The sequence below is a fragment of the Eptatretus burgeri genome, chromosome 13 (genome assembly GCF_056783735.1).
Source record: "Eptatretus burgeri isolate ZD-2024b chromosome 13, Ebu_testis_v1, whole genome shotgun sequence".
Classification (NCBI taxonomy): Eukaryota; Metazoa; Chordata; class Myxini; order Myxiniformes; family Myxinidae; genus Eptatretus; species Eptatretus burgeri.
Window position 1 is genome coordinate 64,137,070 of NC_140973.1, and position 16,866 is coordinate 64,153,935.

Genomic DNA, 16,866 nt, shown 5'->3' on the forward strand with positions numbered 1-16,866 from the left:
CCTAATTGTAGGCAAGTATTTTTCACCATAACTCGACTAAAGTTTGTCCGATCGGAACAAAATTGCCTTCATTGGATAGATTAGGGCAAGGCGCATTTAGGATCAACTTACATCATACCTCTCCTGGCTAAAAGTCAAGGTCTTGCAGCTCTAAGCGTATATTGAACCACCATTTAGGATTTTCTCCATTATTTTTCTGCCAATGTCCGAGGACTTTTGGAATGACGTTTTACATCAATAACGGGAATAGAAATTATGCGGGGTTGACATTTATTTTGACCTTGACTTAATTTTTAATGTCATAACTTAATTATAGACATTTTAACATTTTTCACCAAAACTTGACTGAGATTTATCTGATCAGAACAAAATTGCCCTCTCTCGATAGCTGAGAGCAAGTTGCATTTACGTTTCATTTACATCATACCCTTCTGGGTTAAAAGTCAAGGTCTTACACCCATAGGTGTACAAAACTACCATTTAGGTTTTTCTCCCTTTTTTTCGCCAATGTCCGAGCTGTATCTTGCAGTCAGCCGAGACTTTTGGAATTAAATTTTGCATCTATAATAGGATTAAAAAGTATGTGGGGCTGACATTTTCTTTGACCTTGGTCAAATTTTGAAGGTCATGTCCCAATAATAGACGTTTAAACATTTTTCACCATAACTCAACTTTGTCCAATCGGAATTGTTTTGTTTTGGACAAAGGAAAACCTTTGTCCAAAGGTTTGTCCAATCAGAACTAAATTCCCCTCTCTAGATAGCCCAGAGCAGGGGTTGGCAACCTATGGCTCGCATGCCATATCTGGCTCTTATACGATCCCAACGTGGCTCGCAGAGCCTCCAAGTTTATTGATGCAAAATGCACATATGAAGATCAAATAAACAGGCTGAACACTTAATTCAAAATATAACCATATTTGTTTCTAACACATATTTACAAATGTCCGGGGGTTGTAATCTTGTGGTATATATTCATTTAATTTAGATCCACCTTCCGTCCTATCTGCTCATCATCTTCTCGTTTTTGTTATTGTCCCAGGCCTGTCCTAGAGCCGTATCTCTGGCCTGTCCTGCACGAACAGGCCCGCGGCATGGAGACAGATCTTATTGTTCCTTGTATTGCTGAGTCTGTAGTTTAATTGAGTTTTGATTGGTTTAAGATATCTTTCAATCAGTCCATCTGTGTAAGGAATTGAATCGTATCATCTTAGTTTTTACTGAAACTTTTCTGGAATCCCAAATGTTTAATAAATAGTTGGACATTCCTTGAGCCTTGCTTGAACAGAAAACTACAATGGAAGTACAATATAAACATTGAATTTTTCCTCTTTCATAATTACACTTCCACAATGAAGTCGACTGTGTTAATTGTGCATTTATATTGTATGATTAGCTCTTTGTGCACCAACTGCTCAAGGTTATAATTTTGTTTGGCTCTTCTGTACAAAACGGTTGCCGACCCCTGGCCGAGAGCAAAGGCGCATTTCAGCTTAATTTACATCATATCCCTCCAGGTTATCAAATGGTCTGCAAAAATGCCCCCCCCCTTTTTTTGTCATTGCTTAATTTTGCCAATGCGGAATCTTAAAGACCGCTTGGCCTTCCAAGATGTTTTTGCATCATAATAGTGTACGTGCACTGAAGTTGTGCACCTGATATTTGTTTCGTGTCCTTGACCTACTTTTTTCGGATTGTGATCAAATTAACAGCAAAAAAAACTTTTTGATCACAACTTGAATAATTTTCGTCCGATTTTCATGATGTTGAGTTTTACGGATAGATTGTAGATGGGGACACATTTTCTTAATGTACACTCTGTCCCTAAATGTTGAAGGTCAAGGTTATATGGCGGTCCGAACAAAATATGGCCATCCTTGGATTGCGAGCCAAGGGTAAGTCGCGGGCGTCCGGGGGAGGCTTACCCTTGGTGATTGCTTTGTGGTCACAGATATGTTTTCTATTGCTTCGAGAAATATTACTGCACCGCACATAATGTTCTGTGCTCCTCTCGTGTCCTTATAAAGGGTTCCTGCTTTGGTAAAATACTAAGTTTCCGTTCAAACAGTTGCGTGAAGAAACCATTAGTTCTTCTCCTTCTTAACCAGAAATAGGTTTTTAAAACGGGCACATTTGCGATTAAATTAACGAATTATTGTTCCAAGTAAATTATCGATTTATGAGCTTTCCAACCAAGTAAATTAATTTACTTGGAAAAAAAATTTCATTCGTTTCATCACAAACGTACCCGTTTTAATAGCCTCATTTGAAGAAGAAAAATTGTTAGTGGCTTCGAAACGCAGCGATTCGATCAAAGCAGGAATCCTTGAGAAGGACGGAGGAGCACACACACGCACAACAACAACCACAGCCAATTGTAGTTAACCCAGAGCTGGCCATGCTGTGAGACGCATGCTTTCCACTAGTACAATTTACTTTCCCAACGGAACCATTTTTATTATTCTACGACAGAAGAAACCCTTTAGATTGAAGCTCGGCTCCTTTATATATAGATTATAGGATGAAAGGAATGTAAATAAATTTTGCACTATCAAGTAACTAATTCATTGCTATCATTTCCTGCGTTGGACATCATTGTATTGTAATGCGAGCAGTCCTTTGGTCAGCTGTAACTATATCAACACCTGAGATTGAGGCCATACACCCCCCATGCGATTGATTTACATACTGTTGGGGCGCTGGGGTCACGGGGGTACGAAGAGGGAGGATATATTCCTGGTTGCTCCCCGGACTCACCAGGAATCGCAGGCTGTTGCACACGAATAAGTTAGTGTCGTGGTGGGTCGCTAATTGACTGCGAACAGCAATAATTTGACCATGTGGCCCAGTGTCCTCCGCCTGACCACCGTTTAATTAGGAACACGTAGTCGCCTTATCGGGGAATCGCATGCTCGACGCGTACTTGTGTTACTTACCGTATCAGGTGCAGCCGAGTGGAGCTGCCAAGTACACAACGGCGAATAAGCAGATTTTGGGGGATAACTTCCCGGCTATGTTAAGGTGTGGACCATTCTGGACCAATGGAGGAAAAGACAAAAACGAGCTGGGTACATTTATAACAAAGCGAGGAAAATTATGTGGCACAGTAATGGATTTATTCACAAATGTACCGCAGGGCAAAGTAAGGAATTTGTGGGTGCAACAAAATAAATGCAATATTCACAAAAGACACAGTGCAGAGTTGCACCGATAAAATTTAGACAGTCTTAAGTTACACTATACATGATGGGTATCAACACAAGAAATATATATATATATATATATATATATATATATATATATATATATATATATATATATATATATATATATATATATATGGGGGTTGACTCAGCCTGTCATCCTTCCGAGGTCGGCGAAATGAGTACCAGTATACTGGGCCGGTGTATACCCCGATTTAAAATAGGTGTACCATATCCCTGTGTCGTAAGAGGCGACCAGGGTTGCGTCAGGAAGGGCATCCGGCGTAAAACATGTGCCAAATCACTACACGGATCATACGGATGATCCGCTGTGGCGACCCCGAACGGGAGCAGCCGAAAGAAGAAGAAGAAGATATATATATATATATATATATGTATATATATATATATATATATATATATATATATATATATATATATATATATATATATATATATATATATATATATATATATATATATATATATATATATATTATTACGAATTCTGGCCCGCCTGGCGTGCGATCGGCCGCGTAACTCGAATCGCGACCGCGTCGCCCACCGGATGGACAATTCAGTCGTGACCCTCCTGGGTCTACCGCCAGAAACCAGTCACGGGTGGGAGTTTAACCCCCCCACCACCCAGTCCGCAGTCTACCCGCGTGAAATAGGGTGAATCGCCGAATGTGGATATACCTAAGTACCCACGCGGGTAATCTGCCGAGGGATGGGACCAAGCCACAGGCCGACTCCGGACATGAACTGCTTAAGCGGTTCGTTCCGTATTACAGGGATAACCGAGCGGAGTTATCGTCGGCCTTGACGGTTCCGATTAATTACCGGGTGTTTTAAAACCCACTATTAATCCCTTACGTGATGCAAAATGGAGATTCAACAAAGGAAAGGACGCAGTGAGACGGGGAACAATTGGACAAGCACACTTTATCTCTCACACACACACACACACACACACACACACACACACACACACACACACACACACACACACACACACACACACACACACACACACACACACAAGCACATATTCACAGCCATACAGTGATGCACATATAAAAGCAAGGACACAATGTAGAGCTACAACCGAATATAATTATTACAACACTTAAACAGTTCTACTTTTCAAGACTGGCGCCACACACACATTTACACAACACCCAAAAGAAATGGAAGTCGCGACTTCCCTGAGCGCATCGAGTCCTTGGCGACCGAACTCTGAGTCCCTCCGGCGTGGTCCGCGAGCTCGTGCCGCGCGTCGCTCGTGTGGTCCGCTCGACAGCTCGGACAAACGAACAGAACCTCCGACCAGGGATGATCACCACAACTCTCCACAATTCCCCTTCAGGGACAAGGGAACAGGAAAGGGAACGACGTTCTCGTCGACATTCACGTCCATGCCTTTTGTCAATCGTTTGAACGAACCAAGAGCCTCCTCGCACGCGAGCCTCTCCACACCCACGCCTTTTGTAGGGGCCAGCTCTGCCCCATTGCCCCGCCCCATTTCTGTCTCCACCTCCCTTCAAGGCGTTTCCAGAAAGCTCTCGAAGGGGGGCGTGCCCCCACTCCGACCGCCTCACGCCGCGCCTCCACCAATCCGACCGCCTCCACCAATCGGGAGCGAGCTGCCGCACCCCTCCCCTTCACACCAAGCGTGGTGGGGGGGGATTCAGGCGGAAGCATCAGGCGGGGAAATTAGGCGGGAAAACCCCACAGGCGTTGTGGGTTTTTGTTCTTGCACGCGCCCGCACGGTGCTCGTTGAATGGCGAGTGGCGAAGATGTGGTGGCGTAGTTGTGGCAGGTGGCGTCGTGTAGTGAATGGCGTGATTGTGAGATGTTGGTTGTGGTGATGTTCGTTGTTGTTCTTGCACCAAATTAACAGTAGCCAAAGAAAAACGGCTAACTGAAGCGTCGCAGCCCGAATGGATCACATATATGCCCTCGATACAACGGGTTTGGGCTAACTACACATGAACTTACCGATACATCTCACCTGAGGACCCTTTATGGTGTAATGCGAATTTCCACAACCGTAACACTACCCCCTCCCCTTTTTACAGACTCGTCCCGAGTCGTCAAATTTTCGTGTGCCATCATGTGTAGTTCTCCCCTCGTACGTTTTACCTTCGGATCGCTGAGTGCGACATTCAGTGTACAGTCAACCCCCGGTTCATCGCGGGTTTGCCCTTGGAACGTAACTAATTTTTTTATGCGGATTCCCCCGGTACATCGCGTGATTATATATAAAATCTAAATTATTTCAGCAATAAATTATAACGCGTGGTGCTCGACCAGTCACACAACGCACGAGACAATGTTTCGCTTGTGAACTTCGAATATTTTCGACGTTTTTTTTCTCCAAGCCCCACGATGTCGCCCAAACGCCCTGCACCTTCTTAGGCTTCTGGCAAGGAACCGAAGCACCAGAGGAAGGTCCTGGGACGCTCTAGGAGAAGGTTAAGGTAAAGGTGCTCGATATATGCTTCGGGAAGGAAAAAGGTTTGCCGCCGTTGGACGAGCACTGCTGATACCCAGCACCTCAAAACCGACCAGACCAGACTAGTCGATCTCCGGCACCTCAAACCCAAACCGACCAGACCAGACGAATCGATTTTTTGGGGAGGCGTCCATTGATCGTGGATTTTCACTTAGCGCGGGGAGGTTTGGAACGTAACCCCCGTGAGAAACGGGGGATTACTGTATTCGTGTCCCCAAAATAAATAACCTGAGAGCTGAGTAATGAACTAACAAACACACTCATCCGGACGACTTAAATAAAATTGCCGGCTCTAACACATACATGCCGGGGCGCACTCATATTTACAGTACATCTTAACCTTATAAATTTACACTAACCATGGCCCAGGATCAATGGACTCTGCAAAGAGAAAAGCAGTTATCAGGGAGCCAGGCTGCTCGCATGCAGTCTCTGACTCAGGCAATGCTGGTGACAAGGAACGTGGCCGGCTGCTCACACGCAGTCCAAGGCCTCCCCCTTTTGAAATGAACGCAGTGAACCACAACGGTGCATGGGCTGCACAAACGCAGTCTCCGTGCCAGCTCAAGTGGCACACGCAATGAACACAACGGATGGATGGATGGATGGATAGACGCAAACATGGTGCATGGGCCGCCACTGCAGGCCCGTGTTGTAGCTGCCAACAGGGCAGTCCTCGCAAACTGCGCGATGATCCTGGCGCACATGGCAATGAACAAGGGGGGGGGGGAATGCAAAACAGAACGGGTCAAAAGATGACGAGGGCAGAAGGCATGGATTGCAAAGGTAAAGGCAGGCAGGCAAGGCATGACAAGGCCGCTGTAGCAAACACAGTGGCAGACGATCCGGCCGGCACAGGCCTTGCAGTAAAACGGTCGACCGGCACAGGCCTTGCAGTAAACAGCCAGCCGATGAAGTGGGCCGGCACAGGCCTTGAAGTAACACAGCCCCTTAATTGTCCATACTCACCCCCTTAATTTGTACAAACCCAATTTAGCCCCAACTTATTTTTTGTTGTTTTTATTTTTACTTCCCCACTAGAAATCGTCCCCAACCCCCCTTTGCTGTCCTTGTTCGGCTAACCTATCCTGTCACCAAGCCTACTCCCAACCCCTGCGTTCCCTTCCCGGAGGGGAATGAGGGAGGGCTAGCGTCCTGCGTCGAGACCCAACGCCAGCCTCAGGATGGCCTCCCCAGACTTCAGCGATCGTAACCCAAAGTGGGTCCAGCGGCCCACTACGAGAGCGAAGGGATGAATGGTGCGGAGGGGTACACTTCCTATCTACTCTATCCATTTAACTTTTGAACTACCCTGGGGCTTTCAACAAGCGCCTCTCGCTTAAACTATTGGTTCTATCAACCCAGATTCCCGTCGCCTGTGTTGGTGTCCTTGCAAATTTCGGGCCTCGCCCCCCAATTTTCCTTCCGTGCCCTCACACGGTCTCATGGCTGGGACGCGTGGCTCCCTTGGCAGGCACTACACTCTGCCGATTCTCCTACGATGGCACCCCCGGGCACTACACTGCCTCTGAGCCTACCAGCTCCCTAAACACCGGGGAGTGCCCTCCATGGCGACTCCCCTGAAACGCTCATGTGGCAGGCTGGCTTCCCGGGCCCCTTTCCGAGGGTCACCCGTGCCCACGACACTGCCCACGTGGCTAATGGCGCCCCGGGCCCCGCATCATGCGGGCGCACCCGTGCCCACTACGCTATCCCGGCCCCCCATGGGCCCTTGGCCTACCACGGCCGACTAGCCCGTTGCCCGGGGTAACCACTCGGCGATACTCACCTTTCGAAGCCACGCTCCCAGCCCGTCAACAGGGCTCCTGCACCCCTCCAAATAGGTATCGAGCCTACACTCCCACCAACAGCAAAACGACCTCCATTTTGTCAATTTAACTAACCCAGCTAACTCACTCTGCACTGACCCCGGGGTCCCTTGGGCGGGAATCACTCCTCCCCCCAATCACTCATCGCACCATGCATTCCACAATCGCTCCATACCCTCAGACCCGCTGGCCTTACTCACTCATCAAGTTTCCTTTCCGCACTTCAACTCGCACTCCATCGCTGATCTCTGCCATCCTGCTCACTAAATTCGCATAACTACCTCGTGCTCCCACGTCGTCCCTTAAACGACAGCATGTTCCTTTTAACACTATGTAGCTAAGCTACGTCCCCACTACACATCCACAGTCTGCCTCTGTCCTCAAATCCTCAAAAATCCATTTTCCCATCCTAAATCTCACCTAAAATCCCTCTACCCAATCCATTCCATGGGCTCCATGAGGACTTACCCCTGCCGCATAAAGTCGGTCTAGCTATGCTAACCCTTCCCCCTAACTAGTTGTTTCCTGTGCCCGGGCAAGGGGGTCTTCCACCCTTTGCCTGGGAATCCTGTTCATCCGAAGCGAGGCTTGCTTTTTTTTTTTAATTGTGCAGCACCAGCGTGGCAACTTGCAAACCTGCGCACCAGCGTGGCAATTCACAGCCGCGCACCTGTAGCGTGACATCATGGCAGCTGTTCGCGTCCCTCGTCCCTCTTGGACGGCACCATCCGGCAGGGATTCACCCTCCTGCCGGATTCCAACCATACACGCAGCCATGACGTCACCTGGCGCATCAAAAAAACAAGCCCCGCGTTTCGAGGGGTTCCCCACGCGAACACATGTGCTCTGCCCGTTGGAGCTTAACACAAGCTCGCGTGGAGAACCCGTCCGGTCCAAATCCGTTGTCCTGCCTAACCTTTGTCCGTCCGCGGGATTGGCAACATCCACCGCTGGCGTTTCCGGACCAGGTTTCACTCCCGCAAGCACGCACGTGGCGACCTCGTGCGCTGCACGGCCCGGACCTTGCGCTTGCCGCCATGCAAACCCGGCGCGGTCCCCAAAACAGCTACGGCCGCGACTCGTTCCTCTGTCACCGTCGTCGTCGCCATTCAACCCACGCACACCTGCGTATTACGACGCTCACACACCACTCCATTACATTCACGCTCGGAGACGCGGCTGCGTGCTCCCGCATGCCGACCGTCATCTCCCTTACATAACGCTCTCTCACACACACGCTCTTTCTTGCACTCTGCCTTTCACTCGCACACGCGATGACATTCACACACTGTGCGTCATCCACACACGGCGTGCTGGGAAGCACGCACACTCGCAACCACACCACTCACACACGGGGGCGCACTCACACCTTTCACCACACACACCGGAACAACCACACTGGGGATTCGTGTCCCCACAAGGGTTCCCGGGGCCTCTATACCCCCAAGCTGCACGTGCACCTCTCCACAGCACTCGCCCCCTCGACTCCGCCCGGCACGACCGAACCCACCTGGTCGTGACTCGCTTCAAGGGAGAACAGCGTCTCCCTCCGTTCCCGAAGGAGGCCATTCAGCTGCTTGCACCGGGCCTCCAAACAGTCCGCCAGCTCGCCCCCATTAAGCCTCGCTAACTCTGTGTGTGTGTTCTGTCCCTTTAATCCCGTCTTTATCATGCAGTCTCTCCTCTATTTTTTTTCTGTATCCCGCGTCTCTATACATTTTCTCTCCTTGTTCCTTATTTCTGTCCATCTGAGTCGTTCTTCCTCTCTGAGCCCCATGAGCTGTTCGTTCTCCCTCCGAAGCTTTTCAATCTCCGCTGACTCCAATCTTGCTCTCCGTTTTAGTTATTCAATTTCAAACTCACATTGTTCTTGTTTTCTACCCCACAGTTTCTCCTGGTCTTCATTTTCCAATCTCATCGTTTCTTTCAATTGGCTCATTTCCTTCCTGTGTTTCATTCGCTGTTCTCTCACTACTCTTCCTTGTTTCCTCTCCTGTCCTTCCTTCTCCAGTTTCGTGGTTTTCTTAATTTGGTTAATTTCCCCTTTGTGTTTCATTCGCTGTTCTTTGTCTATCTACTCACACTCCAGCCTCGCCTTTTCTTTCAATTGGTCAATCTCAAATTCATGTTCTTTTTGTTTTCTATCCCATTGTTCCTCTCATTCTTCCTTCTCCAATATCGTTGTCTCCCTCAGTTGTCTGATTTCTTCTTCCCACTTCATTCGTTCTTTTTTGTGTCTTTTATTCCACTGTCTTTCTTGTTCCTCATTCTGCATCTCGTTATTTCCTTCAATTGGCCGATTTGTACAGTGTGGTTCCTTAACGTTTCATTCTCTGCTGTTGTTCTTTCTTCTCTCAACATCTTCAGTTCGTTTTGTAATTCCCTCCCTCTGTTTTGGTGTTTCTGTCACTCAGAAGCTTTCTTTTCTAATTATTTTCTCATCTCCGCACACTCCGACCTTGCTTTGGCTTCTAACTGTTCTTCCTGCTTGCCCTTGTGGTGTTCTACCCGTCTTCCCAGTTCCTCTGTCTCCGTTTTTACCTCCAGTCCCAGCTTATCAACTCTCTTCGTCATATCTTGACGTCTTTTCTCGCACTCCACCGTTACGACCTTCAATCCCTCCTTTGTCTCCTCCTGGCTTTCTTTTAATTTTCTATTGCCTTCGTTACCACTTGTCTCGCCCAACGCGTCTCCCGAATTATTTTGCCCTCACCCGCCTCCATTGCGGGCCTGACAGCCGTTGCACTCCCCCTCAGCTCGTTCGCCCCAGCACGTGGCGCCGCCATTATGCCCGCCTGCAGGCATCGCCCCACGCGCTGCATCTCACCCCGCATCTCTTTCATTTCTTCTTTCATTCCGTTTGTTATTTCATTTGTGTTTGTATCCATCTTTCCGTTCATGCCTTTTATTTCGTATTTCATTTGTTGCGCATTCGTTTTCATTTCGTTTCCCATTTGCTGCATGGTCGCGTGTACTCCCGCCAGCATGGCGCAAAGCTGGGCCATGTCGGGTAAACTCGGCTGAGCCGATTCGGCAGGGATCGGGGGGTTTTGGCGGAGAGGGGGAGGGGAGGTGTCATACACCGCGGCCGCCGCCGCGCCCATTTCAGGCTCTGGGTTCAGTTGCGGGGGAAATTGTTCCTGCATCACAATGGGAATGTCCTGCACGGGGATTTCATCCTGGACCATGGATTCTACACATTCTAAATCCGTATCTACCCCCGGCTCCCGCCCGCCTTGAGACTCCATCTTATTTCACGTATGCGATTAATTTAGCTTTGCTCGTAATGTGGGGGGAACGGGGGGGGGTCGCCTCGCACACCCCTGGTCCGATCCCCGTGAATTTTGCCTGGAGACGGGAGAGTGTTTCCCACTCGCTGACACCAGTGTTGTGAATTCTGGCCCGCCCGGCGTGCGATCGGCCGCGCAACTCGAATCGCGACCGCGTCGCCCACCGGACGGACAATTCAGTCGTGACCCTCCTGGGACTACCGCCAGAAACCAGTCACGGGTGGGGGTTTAACCCCACCACCACCCAGTCCGCAGTCTACCCGCGCGAAATAGGGTGAATTGCCGAATGTCGATATACCTAAGTACCTGCGCGGGTAATCTGCCGAGGGATGGCACCACGCCACAGGCCGACTCCGGACACGAACCGCTTAAGCGGTTCGTTCCGTATTACAGGGATAACCGAGCGGAGTGATTGTCGGCCTTGACGGTTCCGATTAATTACCGGTTGTTTTAAAACCCACTATTAATCCCTTACGTGATGCAAGATGGAGATTCAACAAAGGAAAGGACGCAGCGAGACGGGGAACAATTGGACAAGCACACTTTATTACACACACACAGATAAGCACGTATTCACAGCCATACAGTGATGCACATATAAAAGCAAGGACATAATGCAGAGCTACAACCGAATATAATTATTACAACACTTAAACAGTTCTACTTTTCAAGACTGGTGCCACAAACACACATTTACACAAAACCCAAAAGAAATGGAAGTCGCGACTTCCCTGAGCGCGTCGAGTCCTTGGCGACCGTAACTCCGAGTCCCTCCGGCGTGGTCCGCGAGCTCATGCCACGCGTCGCTGGTGTGGTCTGCTCGACAGCTCGGACGAAAGAACAGAACCTCCGACCAGGGACGATCACCACAACTCTCCACAATTCCCCTTCAGGGACAAGGGAACAGGAAAGGGAACGACGTTCTCGTCGACCTTCATGTCCACGCCTTTTGTAAATCGCTTGAACGAACCAAGAGCCTCCTCGCACGCGAGCCTCTCCACGCCCACGCCTTTTGTAGGGGCCGGCTCTGCCCCGTTGCCCCGCCCCATTTCTGTCTCCACCTCCCTTCGAGGAATTTCCAGAAAGCTCTCGAAGGGGGGCGTGCCCCCACTCCGACCACCTCACGCCGTGCATCCACCAATCGGGAGCAAGCTGCTGCACCCTCCCCTTCACACCAAGCGTGGTGGGTGGGGGGGATTCAGGCGGGGAAATTAGGCGGGAAACCCCACAGACGTTGTTGGTTTTTGTTCTTGCACGCGCCCGTACAGTGCTCGTTGAATGGCGAGTGGCGAAGATGTGGTCGCGTAGTTGTGGAAGGTGGCGTCGTGTAGTGAATGGCGTGATCGTGAGATGTTGGTTGTGGTGATGTTCGTTGTTGTTCTTGCACCAAATTAACAATAGCCAAAGAAAAACGGCTGACTGAAGTGTCACAACCCGAATGGATCACATATATTCCCTCTTTTCAACGGGTTTGGGCTAACTACACATGAACTTTCCGATATATCTTTCCTGAGGACCATTTATGGTGTAATGCGAATTGCCACAACCGTAACTATGTATGTATATATATATATATATATATATATATATATATATATATATATATATATATATATATATAATATATATATATATAATATATATACAGTAATCCCCCGCTATATCGCGGTTCACCGATCACGCCCCCGCTTCATCGCGGGTTTTCCCTTGGAACCTAACTCATTTTTTCTGCGGATTCCCCATGGTATATCACGGTAATAATATATAAAATCGAAATTATTTAAGCAATAAATTATAATGCCTGGCGCTCGACCAGTCACACAACGCACGAGACAAAGTTTCGCTTGTGAACTTCGAGTATTTTCTACGTTTTTCCCCCAAGCCCTACGATGCCGCCGAAATGCCCTGCACCTTCTAAGGCTTCTGGCAAGGAACCGAAGCGCCAGAGGAAGGTCCTGACACTCCAGGAGAAGGTGCTCGATATGCTTCGGGAAGGAAAAAGGTTTGCCGCAGTTGGACGCCATGACGGTTTGAATGAATCGACCATACGCTTCATCAAGAAGGACCAAGCCAACATCAGGAGCCTATCAAACCCAATCGTGTTTATACACCGCACAGCGTTTAATATTCACTCGATATAAATCAAACCCAATCGTGTTTATACACCACCCAGCGTTGAATAATCACTCGATATAAATCAAACCCAATCATGTTAATACACCGCACAGGGTTTTAGATTCGCAATATAGAAATCAATCCCAATAGTGTTTATACACCACGTTTATAAAAAAGGCATTTTTGGGGGAGGCGTCCATTCATCGCGGATTTTCACTTCTCGCGGGGGGGGGGGGGGTTTGGAACGTAACCCCCGCGATAAACAGGGGATGACTATATATACATATTTATATATATATATATATATATATATATATATATATATATATATATATATATATATATATATATATATATATATATATATGACCGTTTTTACAGCCATTTTCCCTGCTGTGCAGGGGTTTGGCTTTTTTCTTGAGGAAATGTTTTTTATGGCCGGATGCCCTTCCTGACGCCAACCCTGGTCACCTCTTACGACACACAGGGATATGGTATACCTATTCTAACCGGGACCAGTACACTGGCACTCATTTCGCCGACCTCGGAAGGATGACAGGCTGAGTCAACCCCCTGGTGTTAAGTCAGTGGCCCAACGGGGTTTGAACTCAGGACCTTTTGGATCCCAAGCCGCTGCCCTAACCACTGCGCCAACACCAGACTCATATATATATATATATATATATATATATATATATATATATATATATATATATATATATATATATATATATATATATATATATATGTATATATATATATGTATATGTAAATATATATATATATATATATATATATATGTATACATATATATGTATGTATATATATATACGTATACATATATACATATATATACATATATATATATATATATATATATACATATATATATATATATATATATATATATATATATATATATATATATATATATATATATATATATATATATATATACATATATATATACATATATATATATATATATATATATATATATATATATATATATATATATATATATATATACATATATATATATACATACATACATACATACATACATACATACATACATACATACATACATACATACATATTTATATATACATATTTATATATATATATATATATATATATATATATATATATATATTATTGTTACGGCTGTGGAAATTCGCAGAACACCATATAGGTCCTAAGTTAGTTATGCCGATAAGTCCGTGTTCAGTTAGATTTCCCCACCGTTGTTTAATGGGATTTATTCGTGTCGACAGGGCTGTGATCTTTGACTTAGCCTTTATTCTTTGCTATCGTTATTTTGGACCAACCGCTTCACACCAACCACCACCACCACCAACATCGCTCTCAACAACCGCTTCACACCAACCACCACCACCACCACCATCGCTCTCAACAACTGCTTCCCACAACCCTCATAACCACACCACCGCCTTTCCACCTTAGCACACGGTTGCCAGAGGCCTGGCCTTTGTTGAGGGAGAGCAGGCGGCTCCCGTTCCCCCCTCCCCCGGAGGAATGGCATCTCCACGGTGAATTCCACCCTGCTGTGGAAGAAGACAAATGCAGCGGCGAGGGAGCGTCCCCGATTTGGCGGGAAAACGCTTCCTCCGAGAAGGTTCCCGCATGTTCTGGAAGTTTCCCGCATGTTCTGGAAGGAGGGCGGGGCGAGAGCGGAGGGCGGAGCGGGGGTAATAAAAAGGACGTACAGAGCATTTGTTCTCTCTCTCTCGGGCGTTGCTGGATCTCTGTCTCTGTCGTCGCTGTGCTGTGTCACGTGATTGGGTTTTCGTATATCATGCCTCACCCGCTAGAGGTGGCAGGAATGTGCTTCGGGTCGCGCAATAAAGCGGAGTTGATGCTGGCACGCTTGCTTCTCGTGTTCCACTGCACCTTGTACACTCTAGTTGGCTGACGAGGATGGTTGAAAACGGACTTGTGCGCGTTTTCGTCGGAGACGACATCGGATTGTTTTCAGAACAATTGGAATGCTATTTCCACGCGAATGATGTGGTCGACGAGAGCAAACAGAAGTCGATCTTGCTCGCTTCGCTTTCGGCGGAGCATTATCGACTACTGCGTGATTTGGTGGCGCCGAACAAGCCCCGGGATGACGGGCTGTCGTTTCGGGACATTGTGCAGAAGATGAAAGCACACATGGCGCCGGAGAAGTCATTACAGCTCGCTCGATACCAGTTCGATCGCCTCTCGAAAGGGGCAGAGGAACGCGTCGCTGATTTCGTGGCGCGGATTAAGCATTCTTCCGTGGCCTGAAAGTTCATGGCAGAGGAGCGTCCAGCTCGGCTCAGAGATCGTTTTATTGCTGGTTTACAAGATGCGAAGATGGTTTCAGCGGTTTTACGGCTGAACGGTGAAGCCATTACATTCGACTCGGCTGTCAGCGCATCTACAGCGGTCGAGCAGACTCGCGGGGATGTTCGAGCCATCACCGGCCACGCGGGGTCGCGAGCACCCCGGGACGCACGCACGACCTTTGATGCGGGTCGGACGTCGCCGCGCGGCCGCACGTGCGGCGAGGTGGTCCCGCGGACGTGTTTGGGATGCGGAGGTCGACACCTGTGCCGTGCGTGCCCGTATAAAGGCACCGCGTTTCAATTGTCACAAGGTGGGTCATCTGACGCGTGTGTGCCGTGGGGCGCCGGCCACCGTTACGGTCATGGACGGCGATGTGCGAGGCGACCCGGGGCGGAACCGGCGGCCGTTGATGGGCCTGTTTTCAATTGGCCCGGCGGCGGCGCGCCCGATGACGGTGGAAGTCGAAGTGAACAAAACGCCGATCACGTTCCAGGTCGATACGGGAGCGGCTGTGTCGATCATCGGCGAACAGACCGCGCGTAGACTCAACGGCCTGAAGATTATCAGGTCCAACCTCATGCTGTTCACGTACACCCGCGAGAAGATAACGCCAGTCGGGATGGCAGACGTGTCTGTGCGGTAACAAGGCCAGGTCGCCACGCTTCGGGTGTACGTCGTGCGGGGGAGGGGACAGTCTCTCCTCGGCCGAGATTGGCTGGCCCGCATCAGGCTAGACTGCGCCGCAGTTCACCTTGTGCAACCCGTGCCGAGCCGATGGGAGGATCAGTTGGAGAAGATTCTTCAAAGACATCAAGGGTTGTTTGGCGACGTCCTTGGGAAACTCAAGGGCATGGAGGCAAAACTCTTCCTGAAGGAGGGGGTGGTTCCTCGTTTTTGTAAACCACGTCCGGTGCCGTATGCCCTGCGGGACAAGGTCAAGGGTGAACTGGATAGGCTGGAGGCCTGTGGAGTGATCGAACGGGTGTCGTGCTCAGATTGGGCCACCCCGGTTGTCACGGTGCTGAAACGGAATGGAGACGTCCGATTGTGCGGGGACTTCAAATCCACGGTTAACCCGGGGCTCAGCGTGGAGCAATATCCACTGCTGTCAATCGATGAAATATATGCACGATTGGCGGGGAGTCAATACTTCACGAAGCTGGACCTGCGTTGGCCTGCCCGCTCAGACCTACCTGGACGATGTGCTCATTGCGGGGAAAACGGCGGACGACCATCTTGCGAACATTGCCCAAGTGCTGACAAAGCTAGAAGCGTGCGGCCTGCGCTTGAACAGGGACAAGTGCGCGTTCTTCAAGCAGCGCTTGGAATACCTCGGGCACATCATCACGCCAGAGTGGCTGTTGAAAGGTCCTCGGAAGGTGGAAGCGATTCAACACATGCCACCGCCTCGCGACAAGACGCAGCTGCGCTCGTTCATTGGTATGGCCCAGTATTACTAAAGGTTCGTGCGAGGGCTCAGCTCACAACTTGCGCCGTTAACACGGTTGCTCAGGAAGGACGAGCGCTGGGCTTGGGGGCCTGCACACCAGGCGTCGTTCGACCGCCTCAAGCGG

The 16,866-nt window shown here is 48.7% G+C and overlaps 1 protein-coding gene across 2 annotated transcripts in view; it reads left to right on the forward strand.

Moving 5' to 3' along the window:
* Positions 1-16,866, forward strand: part of LOC147014654 (SWI/SNF-related matrix-associated actin-dependent regulator of chromatin subfamily A member 5-like) — a 98,356-nt gene that overhangs the window by 22,303 nt on the left and 59,187 nt on the right. The window lies entirely within an intron of this gene.